We start from the raw sequence: 6195 nt of genomic DNA on the forward strand, positions 1-6195 counted from the left end.
AAATAAGGATTATAATAGAGTTATTGTGGTTTACACGTCCGTATCGTTCGCAATAATGCTATTATAATCAATTGAAATAAAAAGTAAGCATCTACAATGGTCTAAAACCCAAGATTAATGTTCAAACGGTGAATTAAAGCCGAAGCCATGGTGGCATAACGTTTACATGTTAATCCAAAAGAAAAACATAATATAAAACAATAATCTTAAAGACATTACATCAAATAATAATCTAAAGCAAAGATTAAGTTTAAACGCCGAAACAAGCCCAAGTTATGGTGACATAACATTTAAATGTCAATCCAAAGTAAAAACAATATAATATTTTAAGCTATTTTGGCCCTTTAACAACGTATTAAAGGTAAATAACTTAATTTAAATAGCAAAGAGATATGCTTAGTGAATCTTCAAATACATTTTTAAAAAGCTCACATTCAAACCATATTTTGTGAATTTTTGGACTCGAGAGACAACTTCATGCACCGAAGACTTACCAATCAATTCTAACATCACTTTTGGAACTCCTTTCTTCCTTCTCACCTAGGTTTTTCTTCCTCTTTTCTCTCCTCACCAAGGCCACGTATGTTGTATGGAATGGGTGTGAAAATGAAAGCTTAGATTTTGTAAATATGACTTAAGGCATGCTTCCTAATTTTAAGCAATTCAATGGCCAAGAATAAGCTAGGGTGGCCCGCCATAAGGAGAAAAACAATGCCAAAAATCTTTTCTTATCTTTAAAATTCTATCCTATTTGGTTTTAACTTGTCTAACTAAAATGGACAACTATTTAGTTACTGATTTTGATTTATTTAAGGACAAAATGCCCCTGTCAGCCCCCAAAATTGGAAGCTAACATGGCAGCAGCACAAGCTGCCACATGGTAATGAGTTAGTGGAATTATCAAAAATTTATGGATTTCTACCAAAAATAGATTCTTTTAAAATTTTACAAGTGGATAGAGGACTTCGAGACAAACACTATGGCTTTTCGTTTGACTCATTTTGAGTTTGTTTGACCCTGTTTTCATATGTTGGAAGTTTTAAGCTCAAAGTTACTTTTGTCTTTTAAAGACCTTAAAACTTGATCAAAAAGTTTTCAAACTTCCGGGGCATCTCTAGAACAATTATAAAAGTTTTAATGATAATGTTACCATTATTATCAAGTCTAGAATGAATTTTAACCGACATAAATTCTTCAGGTGTTATAGGGACTGGCGAATATGGTGATATCATAGAGAGGGGAGGTACATGTTAGTCTTGCAAAGAGGAGTCAATCCATACGATGCATAACCTATGCTCTGGGGGTTAAACAGAGCACATAAACAAGGACAAGAAATATATATATATATATATATAAATGAAAGAAAATAAAATAAAAGAAGGAAAATAAACTGCATAAGCCACCAAGTAAGAGAGTTTTTATGTAGTGTGCAGTGTTTTACAAAACATTGTTTTCTATGAGATAAGCTGGTAGGTGGTAAAATGGTTTTATGATAAAGAGATTTTTGATTAGAGCTCTGGTCAACTTATTTGTATGCGATATATAAATTTTAAATTTCCGTTGCTCAAACCTTTTGACTTGTATATTTATTACATTTTTATTGCAAAATGTAAAATAATATACTTGAAGGTCAAAAGAGTAAATGACTAGCATGTCCGATGTTTATTTATAGAAATTATGAAAAACTTTATCTAACCCTCTCAACTTTCATTGTTTTTGCAATTAACTTCTTAATGTTTAAAAACTCTCAATTTAATGTATACAATTTTAAAAGAAATTGTAATATCATCCATTTATTAGGATTTTCTGTTCAATTCTAAGGGGGAATGTCAAATTACCCAAAATACCCCTATTTAAAAATAAAATAAAATAAAGAAAAATTTTATGCCCATGGGTCCCGTGATTTTTTTTTTTTAGAATTTCTAATTATCTAAAAATAGAATAATTTCTAAATACATGGATATAGGAAACATTTTACATATATTATGTCTGATTTAACTCCAAAACTTAACAAGATGGGTGACTTTATAAATTTTTTAAAATTTAATACACTAAATGAAGAGTTTTAAACTTGAAATGAGTGTTTACAAAAAGCGATAAAAATTTAAAAAGTAAAGTTTCTCCTAAAAATGATTAGTTTGGAGGGTTACATGCTTTACTTCCTGGTTTGACGGAATAAGGAAAAAGAAAAAGAAAAAGAAAATGAAAAGTAAGAAACGCCAAAATCATAAAAACATATCATTGTATTGATTATTGAAACCAAAAATAAAATATGATTAAGCATTAGTTAATTTTAAATGTATGTTTATGGAGCAATAAACTCAATTAAATAATTAGTCAATATCTTATCCTAAGGTAGGAATGAATGAATAGTAATAAATAATGATTCACCGGAAGATAAAGATGGTGCGAGGTGAATGTGCATGATGAGGTCCACACTTACTTTATTCCAACCTCAATTCATGTCTTGCCACGTATGGATAGAATGTCGTAAATTGCCCCAAAAAATGGACATCTTTTTGACTTTCATGTGGGATATCATTTCATTTGTGTATTACACGACCACGCACAATCTTCTATAGTTAATTATATATATATATATACACGTGTGTGTGGTTTGAGTTTTCTTTGTTTTTAGTGAAAATATAGCAATGAGTTTGGGTTTTTTTATAAGAATATAGCCCCCTTTATTTGATGTATTGAGTCTCTTTTATAAGGATTTTGGTAGTTGAGCTCTTGTAAAATTCTAGGTAACTGCAGAAATAGAATAGAGTAATGTTTTTTTTGCACAATTTTCGTTTAATTTTTTGTACAACTTTTTCTAAGATTAATCATTGGATATTTAGGGCCCGTATATAAAAAAACAAATTCATTATTTTTGGATTTGATCTTTTCAACATCAAATCTGTCAACTTTATGAAGCTTCACGATCACGCGCGCCTGCGAGTAGATCTTACTCGTGGGTGTATGTCCCACACGCGCCAACGTGTGGACATCGCATAGCTGCGCGTGCTACCTCCTTCACCTTCCACAGTTGTCACCGGCCTCCCGTGAAGCTTTTGGCACCCTTTGCCAATCGCCTGCCATTTATCGCCGGCGCGTAGTTTTCACACGCCAACGAACGACCGCTGATCCGCCAGCCAGTGTGTTGTCCTTTATTTTATTTTATTTTTGTTTTTATTTTATGGGTTGGGTTACCTTTTGCAGTCTGGCCAATTAGATATTAAATTAGAACTGGACATTTTAAGGATGGTTTTAGATTAGATTTGCACTCTCTTAGATCATTTCATATAGCTCATGTGTAAAGAGATGTCAATTTTGCTATCCATGTTTTAGCTAAGGCAACTATGCTTTAATTAAGTCAGAGTATCAACATGGTTAGAAGAAGTATCAACATTGTTTTAGGGAGTTTTTGTGCCCCTAATCATCTGACCTTTGGGTCTCATATTTATAAGAATGTTTCTTTATTAAAAATAATAATAATAAATAATGAAAGAAGATTCTTGTCCTTATTTAATATACTATGCACGCATGAGCAAATGGGGAAAGTAAATCTTAATTTGAAGGTATTTGTTAAACCTAACTGACAAAATATTTTGATGCCGTACTTCCAATAAGTGGGAATATAATTTAATGCGATCTCAACTTAAGGTTGAACTTGGGGCTATAATTTATAAACTTGATCCAACTTGAAATGAAACAAAAGATTTCACTCTATAGCGAATTTGGAAACATTATATTTATGAATTGAAGTAGAAACTCAAATTTGTGATAAGAAATTAGGTATGTTGCTGACAATCAAAAGGAAAATTTAGATATTTGGTAGTGATATATATAGGTGATGAATACTTTCCTACCGAATTTTCTTTACACTGGGAAGAGAATATAATTTAACTATTATGCATCAAACTAGTGCATGCACCATATACCATACAACAAATTAATTAAAAAAATAAAGTAAAAAATAAAAAAAAATATGACACTAGTTGACAAGGTAAATGCTATGATTTTTAATGCAAAATTAACTTTTGATTTGTGGGAAAATACTTTGTTTACTAATAGAATACCTTGAAGAAATTTTCTTATATGAATTATAGAAAGACAAAAAAAACCAAATCTAAAGTACCTAGCTTAGGCTATTGTTTTCCTTTTGGAAGGAAACAGATACATTGTTCTCAACAAGTTCGATACCTATTTTGTTAATTATAGATCGGAGAAGATCTTAAAATAAACAAGATAAGTTATGGCTTCTAGAGATGCTGAATTTTGGATCGAGACAATTAGTGATGAAATTAACTCAATATTGCCAAACAATAATTAGGTTTTAGTTTACTTGCCTCTTGGATCAAAAAACAAAAATACATATGGATCCCTTCCAACTTTTAAGGCCAGATTGGTAGCCAAAAGATTAAAACAAAATGAAGGCACATATTTTTTTTTTACATATGCACTACTTAAGAATTTGAAATTGTTACACTAATCGAAGGTTTAAATTGAAAGATGCATTATTTTATTCATGCGGATATTAGTATTTGACTAATATTTAATATCACAATCTAAATGGAAGATTATTGTTATAAATTTTTTTGTAGATTGTGATATCAAAGTGGCTTTGTGTCTTAGATAAGTTTATCCTCGCATAGTCCAAATAATAAAACTAAGTCGCCGGCGTGGAGTGTCAAGCTGATTTCTTCCCCGGGAAGAGACACGACTTAACCATTTGGCCAACCGTAAATTTCATGCCTAATTGTAACCGATTCGGCTTCTAAACTCTAAACTGTTGGTTACACATTGAAAAGTTGTGACCTTTCACAAGTTTATTTATAAATAAGGGATTCCTCCACTAGATTACTCACTCAATTTCTCTCATTATTTATTGTCAAATACACAATTTTGCAGATAAACTCTAAAGAACAAATTTCAAAGTTGTTTGTAATTAATGGCTTTATTGTATCCTGTAGGTTAATTGTTTGTAACCCGTTAATAATCTCTTTCAAGTGGGGGCAATTATCACCTTAACGATAATGTTTATATACGCTTAAAAGTCACATTAATTTTTCTTATTACTATTTTGGCTCAATATCCTAAACAGAAGTTGATAATTATATGATTCTTATATCTGCACCCGACCCACCCAACCCTTCTTTTCTGTTTTCATATTGGCACCGACCAAACAGATTTTAATAATCGAGCGATAATTAATTATACATAGATTTAGATATCAAGTTTTAGAGCATTTATATCTGACTCAGCAAATTTTCTCCCCATTTTAATTAAAAAAGTCACATTTTTTTAAATTTTAGTTACCGACTTTTTCAAAGCATCTATGTTTCACTATTTATTTAAATTATTTATTATCACTATTTCATTTAAATACTGTTTTTTAAGAAATTATTTATTCTTTATTTATTGAGAGGAGAGAGAACATATATATATATATATATATATATATATATATATATATATATATATATATATATATATATATATTTATTTATTTATTTATTTTTATTTTTTTTTTAACATTTGGTGAGTGTACTAGGTGAGCCCTATAATTAGGAGTGTGGGTGGTTTTTGGTCAAATTTTCACCTAAATTTGCATTCAGACTAACGAAAATAACCTTTTAATTAGCGGGGTGTAAATGGTTTATTATTTATGCGGTTAAGAGATAAATAATAGTGTAATTTAAAGAAAAGAGAGAAATAATAGTTTAGTGAATCTTATCAACCCCACCTTTTAATTAGCGGGGTGTAAATGGTTTATTATTTATGCGGTTAAGAGATAAATAATAGTGTAATTTAAAGAAAAGAGAGAAATAATAGTTTAGTGAATCTTATCAACCCCACGAATCACGATATATATATATATGAATGAGTAATGATTGAATACCACCTAAATATACAATTTTTCACCACATTGCCTATGTGGCAAGGTGGTCCCCCTACTACTTTTTGAGTTTTTTTTTATTTTTTAAAAATAAAGAGTAATGATTCACTACCACCTAAATATACAACTTTTCACCACCTTGTCTATGTGGCAAGGTGGTCCCCTACTAACTTTAGAGTTTTTTTATTTTTAAAAAATAAAATAAAGTGGGGGACCACCTTGCCACATAGACAAGGTGGTGAAAAGTTGTATATTTAGGTGGTAAAGAATCATTTCTCTAATTTATTTTTGAGAAATGATTCTTTACC

Source organism: Alnus glutinosa, chromosome 4, assembly GCF_958979055.1.
Source record: "Alnus glutinosa chromosome 4, dhAlnGlut1.1, whole genome shotgun sequence".
NCBI classification, from domain to species: Eukaryota; Viridiplantae; Streptophyta; class Magnoliopsida; order Fagales; family Betulaceae; genus Alnus; species Alnus glutinosa.